We start from the raw sequence: 14,116 nt of genomic DNA, 5'->3' as shown, positions 1-14,116 counted from the left end.
CCCACGCGCAGCAAGAGGGAAGCAGTACTAAGGGAAAGGGGCGAGCGGAGCACCAAGGAGGAACGCAACGCATCAAGGGGCACTGCCCAGACCAACCACGTACCCTGCCCCAGAGTAAAGCTAAGTGCTCTGCACATGCTGAGATTGAGCGATTCCGCAGCGACAGTAGTTTTGTCCCGCGAGAACGTCTTGCATGTAAAAGACATAGCCACGTGTGACCATTACCAAAACCACATACTTGAGCCACATGCGGCCATTTCCAAACCGCATACTTATAGCCACGTGTGGCAAACTTTAGTTGAACGTTCAAACTTCTTACTTTCAGCCATGTGCAGCAAACTGAAGCTGCACGGTCTGTTTTGACACGTTCAGCCACATGCGGCGAACTACACTGCTGCACATTAAGTGTCATTCGTGGCAGGAGCAGCCACGCATGAGAGTTGACATGAGCAGCCACTAACTGTAGGGGGCATTTAGACATTTGTCTGATTTTAGGCTGCATGCACCTGTAGAAACCTGCCTTGGAGGTGTCGCCAGTCTTAGCTGCATGCACACCTGTACGCCTTGTGAGTCACTTGTAACCAACACACAGATCACTAATATAAGCTCTCTTTGCAGCATTTGAACTGTTCCCAAAACCAGACCTGAGAGTGCGCAGGCAGGAGGCCAGCAATCACAACCAGAGCCCAGTGCATTTATGGTTACTTATATTGTGTGTGAATGCTGTGGGGCATTTGGGTGGGTGTGTGTATATGCTCATATTGTACAGCTGTTCCCCCTACCTATCCACTACCCCTTTTCCTAACCCTCATTCCAGTTACCCTCTGCACCAGTACACATCGAAGCATCATGTCCCTAACCCTCTTTCCCCGATGGGGTCTCGGAGGCTTGTGTAAGTTTAGTCTTGCAAGCGTCTAGACCACACTGAGGGTGGTGGGTTCATACCACTTCTGCACCTGGAAGCTTGAAGCCGTGACACTGATGAGGAGGAGTTTGTGATGTAGGAAGCAAACACATGAGTGCTTGCACTACCTGATGGGAGCAAGGCACCCCATAAAAGTACTTACTGATCATAAGAATTTGCAATTTTTGAGATCAGCTAAGACCTTAAGTCCACGACAGCTATGCTTGCCACAATTATTTGAGGAATTAGATTTTGTTGTCACTTACCAGTCTCGAAAGAACAAGAAGGCAGATACATTAACAAGACAGGAAACCATTGGAAGTCTCTGTCAGGAGGATCGCAATATTATTGCGGTAGCGGGGATAGTGAGGGGCAGTCACTAAGGACATTTTGACAGAGGTTTGGAGAGGTTTGTCAGCAAAAATATTGCAGGAATGAGAAAACAAAAATAAGAAGAGGACGATCCAGGATGTGTCGCTTTATCAGGCAGAGAGATTGTACTTACCTATCTCCTCTTTAAGAGGCAAAACGTTGTTTTCACAAGACACCTTTGGCTGAGTATGCAGGGGAAAGAAAGACTAGGAAAATGCTACAAAGATACTTTTGGTGGCCGAGAATAAACACTGACATTCACACTTACATACAACAATGTGACACATGCTTGTGGTCAAAGTTGGAAGATTCCAAGACGGCAGGGTTATTGCAACTCCTTCCAACTCCACATGAATATTGGACACACATATCTATGGATTTTGTGACATATGCCCCCAAGGATGGGGAAAACAATACTATAATGGTGGTAATCGATTACTTCTCTAAGCAGGCACATTCCATACCCTGTATGGTGATACCAAAGGCTGAGAGTTATCTTGTTTATTCATACAACATGTGGTGATGGATTACCATGGTCAATAGTATCTGACCGGGGTCACATTTATGTCTGCGTTTTGGTGGGCATTCTGTGCTATGCTAGGAATCTCTGGTGCTCTTTCCACAAGTTACCATCCACAGACAGATGGTCAAACAGAGAGTAAATCAAACGATGGAACAATTTCTGCGCTGTTTTCTAGCAGATGGATTGAAGTCATGGCTGCAAGCATTATGGTTGGACGAGTTTTGCTACAATAATACAGATCACATTTTAGTGGGAATGTCACCCAATAAGTGCTTATATGACAACAGCTACATATGCTTCCTGAAGTGTTGCCTTTCAGTAGCAGGATACCTGCAGTAACAGAGCGCAATCAGGAGCTTTCTGAGATCAGGTAGTAAGCCCGTCAAAACATGGTTAAGGCTAAGGGATCTTACAAGGTATATGCTGACAAGAAAAGACAGGAACATCCTAAGTATGCTGTGGGGGATAAGGTATGGTTATCAACTCACTATATGTGTTTGTCTGGATCATATAAATTTCTGCCACAATGCATAGGTCCCGATGCTATTGTTGTAAAATGTGTGTCTCAAACTGCAGTTCGACTAAAGCTTAAGGCAACTATGAAGATACATCCAGTTTTTCATGTTTCTCTAGTTCAGCCAGCAGCTGCGAATGACCGAACCCAGAAACCACTGGTGGTGATAAAGGATGGACAAGAGAAGTATGTGGTTCACTGAATTTTGGACTCCAGGAGGCAAGGTGAGGCAACAGATTATGGCATTTCATTGAGTGGTTGGGATATGATCCCAAATGTTAATGTTAAAGGACATTTGTACCGCGCTCTATCACCACCGGATTGCTCCCTTGGCGCTCTGGCGGCTCTGAAAGAGGAGGGGAGGTTGCGTTAGTGGGAGGCAGCAGGAAAAATGCATGAGAGCAGTGATGTACTGTTGGCGGCCTCAGCCCGGTTGGTCCGTTGGCTGGGCCTGGGGTGTTTGCGGCCGGTAGTCGTCGTGTACTGTTGTGTAAGGCTATGTGTGTTTTTTGTTTTGTTGTTGCAATGTAGTGAAGTTTGTGCGGTTTGTTGTGCTGTAGTGTAAATACCAAATTCATGTAATTGCCATGTTTCTTTGCCTCAGCAAGACTTAAAACTATTGCCCATGTTATAGCATTATGTCCATGTTAAACCAACTTCTTTTATGTCCGCGCATGAGGCCCAGGGTTTTCGCCTTGAACATATATTACGCATAGATTTAGGAATGTTCCCTCTGCTCTCCTTTCCTGTAAAAGCTACACAAATAATGTCTGTTAACGCTCTTGCACTTCCCGTCTTGTCTAAAGCGGCCTTGCGAGTCATCATGTGTTCACTGACCCTGGGGTCTACTCTATGAATGATGATTGCTAGCATCCGCACTCTTCCCTGAAACATAAGCATAAAGCGTATCTATATTTGGAGTTGTTATTCTCTGGGATATGTGGGAAGGGGAACTTGTGTCAGATGCTTGTGCGTCACTCTGTAAAAAGATATGTCCTGCGATTGTCCAGCAGCCCATAAATGGATATTATTATCGCTACCGCGGCAAGATGTGTAGTTTGCAAATTCCCCACTGTGTCAAATGTGATGAATTAGCTTGTTTGTACGACCACGCATGTTAAAGGTTACACGTGCATCCTGAAGGATATTTTGACTTGCTTAGATCAGCTATATGAGTAATGACCATTTGCAATGTCCGGCCTTTGTAAATCTCACCGCAAGGTCTGGAATAACAGCCAAAAGTGTTTTGGCAGGAAACTGTATGTCAGGAAGTGCCTGGGCTTTGCGCCAGTCATAAGACTCAATGTAAACGTTTTCCTATAAAGAGCATGCTCACTGTAATGTTATCAGCTCACTCTAGATAGCATCCCTATGGTGCATCTTGCAGTCAGCCCTTCCGCGGAAGCTTTGAATTGCAATAAATGATTGTTAAACTCACTTACTAGTGTGTTTATTGATGGATACCTCCGCCTGGTGAATTTTAGGATTGACTGTAGGTTTTGGTTGTGTCTGGTTTGCAGTTTGAGAGGTGTATGCAGAAAGGGAAATTGTTAGTTGGGTTGGTTAGTTTGCGTCTCTATTCTGAATTTGGAGCGCTCGGCTTGCATGGTCTCCCTGTTGCGGCTCTGTCCTGTACTGGGTCTGACTGGCATACAGGTTCCTTACTCCTCTAGCCCCCGCCTCTAACATGCTCTCTCATAGCTCCCCTTATCCTCCATTCATATTTCTGTGGCCAGTGCCCCTGCCAATGACAACTTCTCAAGTAGTGGGCGATTGCCAATATCTTGATAGTTCCACACCAATGTGGTATCTGGCGGTAATTAAGGGCGGGCAAAGTGTTGGTGGGATTGTCTGGGGTAGCTGACTCAGTCTCTGTGCGTGCCGCCTGTGTTCCAGTCTATCCGGTGTCACCCGTCCAGGTGTCTTGGGCGTTACTCTCTCGGGTCAGAAATATCTGTGTCTTTTCGGTTTAGTCGTACTTTTTCCAGTTTCGGTTTCCATGTTTAGTCTGTGATGTTGTAGAGCCAGGTTTTTAGTGATTTCCTGAATTTTAGGTGATCTTCAGTGTTTCTTATTTCTTTTGGGATGTTGTTCCAGGTTTTTGCGGCTAAGTGGTAGAAGGAGGTGCCTCCAAGTTTTTCTTCAGGTATGGTTTGAGTTCCAGGCGGATTTCGTTGCTTGATCGGAGCGGTCTCGTTGGTTTGTAGACTGTTATTTTCTTTTGTAGCAATTCTGCTCCTTGTCCGCTGATTGCCCTGTGCGTTATGCACATTGTTTTGAAGGTGATGCAATGTTTTACTGGCAGCCAGTGTAGTGTTTTTAAGGCTGGAGTGATGTGGTCTCTTCTGGATAGATTGAGGAGTAGTCTTGCTGCTGCTGCATTTTGGATCCGTTGCAGTTTTTTCAGGAGGTATTCTGGTATTCCGAGGTAGAGGCTGTTTGCATAGTCGATTTTAGACATGATTAGGGTGACGATAGTGAGTGTTTTGTGCGAGAAGGAGAGGAAAGGTAGAATTCTTTTTGCCGTATGGAGGAGGAAAAAGCATTTCTTCACCGATGCATTAAATTTGTGGTTCCAGGGTTAGGTTGTTGTCCATTAGGACTCCCAGATTTTACACTACCTTCGATGGTGTTGGTGTGTTTCCCATTTCTGTAGGCCATGGGATGGTGGTTTCGTTCTCTTGATCTTTGGATACGATCACGATTTCTGTCTTTCCTGGGTTGATTTTCAGGTTGTTGGCACCCATCCAGTTGAAGACTTCTTTTAGACAGTCGATTAGGGTTGAATGGTCGGCATCGGTGTCTTTGATTTTGTAGATGATCTGGGTGTTGTCTGCGTAGTTTTAACATGTAATATTGTATTTTTTGAAGATTCTGATGACCGGGGTCTGGTAGATGTTGAAATAAAGTGGAGATAGTGAGGATCCTTGTGGTACTCCACAATCGTTATCCCGTGGAGTGGATTTGAAAGGTTTTATCCATACGGTTTCTGTTCTGTCTGCTAGGGATGACAATTCATGTGAACCAGCAGAAGCGGTTCATGCTCAAAGACTAGTAACACTATTTCATCAGTTGCCTCCTAATGAGCCTGGACCTATGAGGGGTCCTGAGGAGGGGGAATAGTGTGAGGAATTGGGGAGCCAGTGTGGGGCATGTGGGCATTTGTGGATGGAGCCACAACACACACGCTAATTAGCCCTGGCTGTGTAGTGTGTTGGGCCCCCGGACAATGCTGGGAAATACGGTTCCCATGAGGCCGTGTAGTTCTGACCTTCAACGTTCACATGCAGTGAAACGTAATTCCTGGATCCCTTTTAGCTCCACTTCGGCGTGGATGACGGAGGAGAGATTGATACCAGAGCAGCAGTAAGACATCTGGGACTGGGAAGCTTACCGCTTGTGCGGTATCGTTATCATGCTGTGCTGAGTTGCCCCGGCCCCGTCGCAATAAGGCGATTGGAAGCGGATCTCGCCTCTCTGTCTTCTTGCCTGCATTTCAGCACCTGGGAGTACCGAGGACGGTTCCCCAGGCATGAGTCAAGTACACGATTGATTACGCGATGCTGAAACCTTTACTGAGCATGATAAGGGCCCATTAATGGAGTGAATGAACTGTTGTATTCCAGTGAAGTTAACAGGAAAAATGTGACAAGTGAAACACTAAAAACCAATGGATGGACGACCTTGGCTGCAGGTCACCTATCGAATCCTTCCATTTCAGGGTACTTGCCTCTGCATATATGTTGTATTGTTGTTAATTGTGACTTGTGCTGCGATCAATGTCAAGTAAATAGTGGCAGGAGTCAATGTTCTTGCATAATATTTAAGTGCCATATGTCTGCGCACAACGCTGGCAGGGTGCAGGATTCTTTGATTGAGGAAAAGTGCTAATTAGTATTCTACTCTCAAACGCACCAGTGCTAATCACCAGGCAAAAGAAAGGGTAGGATATACTAGTAATCTGGCTACATTCAGGAGAGATGAAATGAAAGGCCAAGTTACATATGTAAGTAATTTATCTTAATAGTAGCAAGACGGTAATATATGTTTTAACCTAACTCACCTTACCCATCCATTCAAGTTCTCTAAACCTCTTTCTGGTTTCCCTAATTCCCCCTACCAATCTACAACTTCTCCCTATCCCGCTTCCCCCTGCTGGCTGTGGCATGGTTACCTTTTCACAATCAGGAAACTGTGCCAACCTAGGTGGGAAGGTCGACCATTCAGCTTCCGTGGTCAGAAAGGAGTTGCGTTATATCTCTTGTGGGCTTGAGACACTTGTCCGGTCTGGCAGATCATGAAGAAAAAGGAACCGAGATCCTTGGCCGCAGAGCACTGCCGGTTGGACTAGACAGGCCACGTAGAGAAGGGTTGCCATTTAGCAGCAGAATCGCAAGTGGAAGAAGGAAGTTGCGTATGACACCGACACAAAAGTTACAAGTTTCAAAACCTTTATTAGATTCCTGGGGTTTGGAAAAACTCCTGTGTTGCCCTATAGGTATGATAGGAGTAGTCTCTACCATCAAATAATAAAGAAAACACAGTCCTAGTCAGTCTATGTCTAATCAAAAAGGCCTATACTAACAACCTACTGCCTTCCCCATCTCTTATACAACATGCGTGTAAAGGAGAATGTGTATGCAAAGAAAAGTCAATGTTATAACAAAGGATCAATGTGGGTGAGTCAGCACTTCTCCCCACGTTGGACAGCACAGAGTAAGGTAGCCGCTGCAAACAGGATGACACTCTGGTTCAGGTTACCAATAAAAGGCCGTTCAAAACATGGGTCAAGGCCCACTTGGCCTTCCATATTAAAGTCACTTATTCCAGCTTTCCAAAAATTCTTTCACAGTTCAACAAAAGTTCATGTAGGTCTCCCTCCGTGAGGTACAGACCTCACAATCAAAGCACTTGCAGGGGTTCCCATTAACAAAGTTTTATTCACATTCTTTAGGGGGTCCCTTACCCTAACTTATTTCATGTTTCCGATCTCCCTCAGCCAGGTTCGGACCCATCACGGATGTCAAAGACTTTCGAATGTTCGAGGCTTTTACCACAGATCTCCCGAGGACCACTTCGTATTTCACTTCAGCTTTTATTTGCTGCAATGTCTCTAGGTATTGGTTGTTCAATACCTCAATCAGAAGCATTCAAAGAAATCTTCTCTTCAAGCAATCACCTTTTAACTTCCACTTTCGTCAGGGTTAATCTTTACCATTGCGCATTTCAGAGTTGGTTCACTTTGTAACAAGACCTCAAACACTGAAGAGACTTTCCAGTGGGCTATTGCCTTTCCCTGGAGCACTCTACTACTTTTTATCACTGGCTTCACAGTTATTTGTATCTTGCAAGTTAATTACTGGTTTGCTTTCTTTCGCGTCTCATCAGCACGTGCGCAGCCTTCAATCATGCGATACCATGTTGTAGCTTCAATCTTTTCTTGACACAAAGCGGTCTTTCATTTCTTTCGCTAACTCACCGATTGTGTGCATTCCTTTCTTGTTTTTGCAGCTTTGATTCATAAGTCCAGGTTAATACCACAGGTTTGGCCTCGCCTCCCCAACTCTGTCATTCACCCGGGAGGGTCGCTGGCACAATGCAGGCTTCTTGTCTGGGATTTTGGTTTCTCTGCGTCTCCTACACAGTTTCTCGGAGGCAACAACCTCCTGCAGGGAACTTCTGAGTTTTCCTACCCCTTGCTCTGGTCCCTCAAACGGTCGCCCTGCTCCAGTGGGTTCGCCTTCACCCCGGAAGATCTGCTCCTTCTTGTGTCTCACGTTACTCAGAATGAGTCTCTATGTTCCGCCTTTTATCCGTGTGGGGGGAGCTAGTGGGCATCAGATGATTGTGATTAAGGTCAAATGCCTGACTTTGCCTGACCTGGTTAACGGGACATGGCCAATGAGATATTTAAGGGTTAGCCTCTTTACTCTAAGTCACCCTCTTCCTCAGCCCAGTGTTTATGTAGAAAAGGGGGAAACCTAGCCAGTACACTGCCCTCACTATTGGATACAGTTCCTGGGGGTGGACCAGTACGAGAGGATCACCTAGAGGGGGTGGTCCTCGGGGAGTGGAGTTGGGACCCTAAGTTTAAGACGCGGTATCCCCTTCCTTGCAACACCTTTGCCCCATCCTGCCTAGAAGGATACAGAAACTCTACCCACCCCTTTCCAACACAAACACTTTCTTACAACATGAACGACAATGGACTAATGCCGTTTACCTGATATGTCCCAACACAAGGGTCAGCAGGCAGAGTCAGGCATTTACCGAAAACTACACACACCTGACTATTCTTTCCCTTCCCCACAGGGATAAAAGTAGCCACTCAAAAGGCGGCAGTTCAAACCGAGAAGAAAGGTGGTGAGACCTGAAAGGATGTCAAGGAGGGAGTTGTCCTTGCCCTTTTCAACCCAGACCTCTTATTAGTCCTAGTATTGATCCCCTTACCTACCTCTGAAAATAAACCTTTCTCAAAGTGGTATGGGCCCTATGAGGTACTAGAGCAAACAAGAAGCTGTACCTATAAAATAGTCCAACCTGATAGAAAGCAAAAGACCCACCTCTACCACGTAAATCTACTAAAGGAGTGGCACGAAAAGTCCTTTCACCACCACCTCCTCTTTATTGCCTGATTTGGTACCGACGGAGATTAGACAACTCTGAATTTATTCCCCAAGAACTATCTAAACAGAAACAAACTTAATATGGCATTCCCCGATGTATTCTGCGAGAAGCCAGGGAGAGTACATGGAACTTATTATATCAGAACTCCAAAGGGAAAAGTGGTCCATTTGAAACCATAAGGACTCCCAGAAGCACGAAAAACAAATAGTGATTGAGGAAGTTAAATAAATGCTGAAGGCCCACATTATCAAGCGTCTCTTCGAGACCATGCTCCTCCCCTATTGTGCTGGTAACAAAACCCAATAATTCTTGGAGATTTTGCATAGACTTCAGGCAGGTTAACGCCATCTCCGCTTTCGATGCCTATCCTATGCCATGCATCGATGAGTAAATAGATAAACCTGGAAATGTCACCTTTCTGTCAATGCTAGATTTAACTAAGGGATATTGGCAGGTCCCAGTACATGGACTTGATAAGGAAAAGACAGCTTTCTTGACACCAATGGGACTATTCCAATTCAAAGTACTCCCTTTTGGACTGCATGGAGCACCGGCCACTTTCCAACGACTTGTGGGCAGGATACTACAGCCCTACTCCAATTTCTCTGGGGCCTACATTGACGACATAGTAATTTATAGTAAAACTTGGGAAGACCATCTTTTTCATCTGTCTACTATTATGAGAACCCTCAGAGAGGCCATCTTAACTGCTAATCCATCCAAATGTAAGTGGATCAATCGGCTGTGAAATATCTAGGCATCTTTGTAGGGAATGGCAGTGTCCAGCCCCAGGAAGAAAAATTGAAAGCCGTCCTAGATTCCCCCACATCCAAGACCAGGATTGATCGGTTATTAAAGTAGGTTTAAACTGAGATTTTCAGACCGAACAGCCAGATTAACAGACAAGCTAAGAAATGCTGAACCCCAAAAGATTCAGTGGCATGATGAGGATGATGCATGTTACAACAACCTAATACAAACCTTGTGTCAGAACGCAGAAGACTTTTCCAAAGAATTTTTGTTACAAACTGATGCCTCTCGTCACAGGGTTCGGAGCAGTTTGCTCGCAAGTATGCAATGGATTAGATCACCCCATCCTATTCACTATTTGTAAACTCTTCTCACTTTACAATAACTACTATGTATTGGAATTAGAGGCCCTTGCCACAAAATGGACAATTGTTCATCTAAGATACTACCTTTTAGGGAGGAGGTTCACTCTTGTTACCAACCAATCACCTAAAGTATGGATAAGTCAATAAAAGGACTCTAGCCCTCGAGTCATGTGATGGTTCTTAGACCTGCAACCCTACTGTTTCACTGTGGAACACCGGAAAGGTAAAGACCAAGGGAACATTGATATCCTCTCCTGGTTTCCCTGTGAAACAGATGTGGCTACATTGCATAGGGGAAGGGTATGTGAGAAACCAAAGGGTGTCTCACTTGCTAGCGATCTGTCCTTCAGGTGGCCAGGGCACAGCCATCACCTTTGGATCCAGTCCCTAGGGGTGGACCAGTGCGGGAGGATCACCTGGGTGAGGGATCTTCAGGGAGTGCGTGTGAGGCAACCGATGGCGAGACGCAGTAATACCCCATTTTTTGTGCATCCAACCCCTCCTATTTTTTTAGGATCCGATGTCCCAACTACCCCCCTTCCTGCACTAATACTGGGCCATGGAAGAGGGTGAGAGAGTAACAAGACTAATTGTATACATCGTACTGGCCATGTCCCGCTAATCGGGTCAGGCAAAGTCAGGCACTCGACTTCAAGTGCATACACCGGATTCCAATTAGCTCTCCTCATAAGGATAAAAGTCGGAACCTAAAGACACACACTGAGCAAGGTGAAACACAAGTGCGAGCAGAACGTCCCGGGACGAAAGCAAACCTACTGGTGCAGAGCGACAGACCAAGGGATGAGAGCAGCGGGCTGAAAACCCCAAGAGGTCCCTACAGGAGGTTGTTGCCCCCACAAGGCAGCGAAAGATAGGTGGAGAAGACCAGATCCACATATTGTAGACTGCATTGTGTTTCAAGGATGCCAGCGACCCTCCCGGGTCCCAGAGTTGGGGCGGTGAGGCCAAGCCTATGGCACTAACCTTGACTTGTAAAGTAGAAATCAAAAAAGCAAGAGAGAAAAAACACGCACACAGTCGGTTAGTTGGCAAGCGACCCGAGAGACCGGTATGTGCTAAGAAAGATTGAAGTTTGCAACAAAATATTGCAAGTGAAGGCAGCCCACTTATGAATGAGACGCGAGCAAAGGCAGACCTGTGAATGAACTTAAAAGGAAGAACAGCTGTAGAATCACTGATAAGGGGTAAGAGTGATCCAGCGAAAACGAGTAGCCCACTCGAAAGTCTCCATGCAAGGTGCATTGTTTGAGGTGATTGTTAGGCAGAAACCTGTGCAGTTCCCTCTGGGACCACTGCAAACGATTTAAGACTACAGGTGTTTGGCAGTAAACCCACTTGGTAGCAGTCTGTACCACACAGATTTACCTGGTAGCTGTGGCTGAGCAGTCAGACTTCTCTCATAATGATTTAGGCCGTATGTGGAGTATACAAGATAGGGCAATTTACACAGTAGAACAAGCAGACACGGATCAGAGCTTGGGTGTAAAGATATATAATTATTTATTTAAAAACACATCTATGAAAAACACAATGGCACTAATACGGCAAACAACTTCAATCACATTACTATAAGTATATCAATCCCCTCACAATATTTCGACAAGTCTAGGTTCAACGGCACCACTTTTTTGCAGACAGAGGTGAATGCTTTAACCTAGATGGCACTCTAATATTCGTTAGACAGGGAGAGAAAAGGCAGGGTATGAAACCAACTCGGTACCAACACTTTTACAAAGCAAATGCAAGGCAAGCAAGGCAGGGTCTACTGTAGATCACAAAGTTCAGAGGCCAGGCCACTCGGAGAGAGGCAAGGCGATATGTCCCAAAAGTATCACAGTGGAAATGCACTTCAAGTCTTTGTAGCAAAATGTCACAGAAAGGTTGGACCAGTTTTAGACCTAAAGTTAAGGTGGTCTGGAGGCGACCCAATGGAAAGTTAAGGATTTAAGACACCTCACGCTAACCGTCACAAGGGAAGTCAGGCGGACACGGTACCTTGAAAGAAAAGAGACAGCTCCGGCGGGGGCAGTTGTTCCTGGTGGTGGATGCAAGTCGGTTTTTGCCAGAAGATGAGAGGATCTTGTCGTCGAGGAAAAGTTGAAGATCGTTGCACCACCAGGGAAGACACCAGCCGCGGTGTGCTCCGTCACAAGGCACCACCTTTTGGTCGCAGTACAGTGGTTAGTGGCTATCCGGTTGCCGGGGTGCTCAGCACGGGCAATTCGACCACTACGTCCTGGAAGCGAAGAAAAAGCAAGGGACTGGTTGTTCCCACCAGTATGGGGAAGAAGACTCTCTGGCAGGGAGATCTCCTCTGTCGTTGGGAAGTGGTGAGTCGGTTCAGCAGGGCTCCACCGGAGGTGTCGTCATTGCAGGTCGGCTCAGCTTTACCCTCGTCAGATTCTTAGGTCCTGTGGCGACTTCTGAAGATCCAGTCCCAAAAGCCCTGCTTTTATGCAGAAAACCCCCATTCATTCAGCCTAGCTGTCAATCAAACACACTAAGTGGTGAGCGGGGTGGCTCACCACTTGGGCCAATCACACCAGAGTGCGACTTGAGTTGGCAAGGCAACTCAGTCCAGGGTGCCTAAACCCCCTCCCACACCCTCTGTGGTACCCAGACAGAATGGCACCACTCTGGAGGGCTTCTGTGCAGAAGCCCACCAAAAGTGGAACAAAGGGCTCAACCTTTGGTTCGGAGTTACAGAGGCAAACACATACGCCATTTTAAAAAACGAGTTCTGTCAGAAAAATACCAACCGGTGGATTTATTTAAGACAAATAAACCGGCGGTATGTTAGAGACTAATGTGAAAAAGTATTAGCCTCCAACAATGGGAAGAATCCCATAGGAATATATTTGCGGTCGAATATAAAAAGTAGTATCCACTTACCACCAGCCAAAGCTCGACGAGGGGGGACGGGACAGTCCCCCCTTCGAACAACAGACCCAGGGGTAATCGAATTACCCCTACCAGTACGTCCACAATAGGATGGTTTGTACTAGTTCTGTTAGTAAATTTAGGTCCAGTAAAGCCAATAGTGACTTTACATGCCCTGGGAGACAGTAGTCCGTCCCAGGGTATGGAGTCTATGGTGGGGATCCTCTAGGACACCCCAGTGTTACGGCACGGGGGGTGCGGTGTAACACACAGCAAAACACATGAGGCCCTATGGAGTAAAAGACCCCATAGCCCATAGAACACATTGACATTGAAAGAAATCAACCACATTCATGTCCAGGAGTGGGAGAAAAAGAGTCTCACTCTTGGCAGGATGAAAAAAATCAAACTCCAGAAATCCAGCAAAGTTGCTGGGGGACTCACTAGGTTAGGAAATTCAGCCTAAACAGAGAATTCTCCCGAACAGTGATAAAAGTATATGAAGTGTAAAAGCGAAAGTGAACCAAGTTAACCCCGAGCGAAGGGGAGATGAAAAACAGATAATTGAATTCAGAGTCGAAGTGGCCCTGTGGTGGTCTGTAAAAGAAGCCCTGCACATTTGAAAGTCTTCGACATTCAAAAAGCGGTCCAAGCCCGATTGAGGGAGACCCAAGGTGTAAAAGGCTTGGAGAAGGGAGACCCGGCAAGTGTTGTTGAACTATGAAAGGTCTGGACCCGACAGAAGGGGACCAACATTGAACTGTGCAAGGCCTAAGCCCAACAGAGGGGGACCAACGTTGAACTTTTTCTTTGAAGAGGTCTGAGCCCGACAGAGGGGGACCAGTGAAAGAACCTTTTGTTTCGTTATTTGGGGAAGACTGGAACAGGAGCCTTGAACGTGGCAGGCCAGGAGGGTCTCCATCCACGCTCGGAACTGTTTTAGTGTTAAATCCCAAGCCAGAGTGTGTCATCCTACCTATAGAGACTACCTTAATCTGTGCTGTCTAAACAGGAGGAGGAGAGCCGATTCAGCCACATTTATTCTTTGTGGAATATTGATCTTCCTTATACATATACGCATCTCCTTTACGCATTCTTTTGTACAAGCAATAGGGCAGGCACTAGGTTTTGTTAGCATAGGCCATTTTGATATGACAGAC

Source organism: Ambystoma mexicanum, chromosome 6q, assembly GCF_040938575.1.
Source record: "Ambystoma mexicanum isolate Mex_15411 chromosome 6q, UKY_AmexF1_1, whole genome shotgun sequence".
Taxonomy (NCBI): domain Eukaryota; kingdom Metazoa; phylum Chordata; class Amphibia; order Caudata; family Ambystomatidae; genus Ambystoma; species Ambystoma mexicanum.
The sequence above is the reverse complement of the archived record's forward strand: the minus strand, read 5'-3'. Positions refer to the sequence as shown.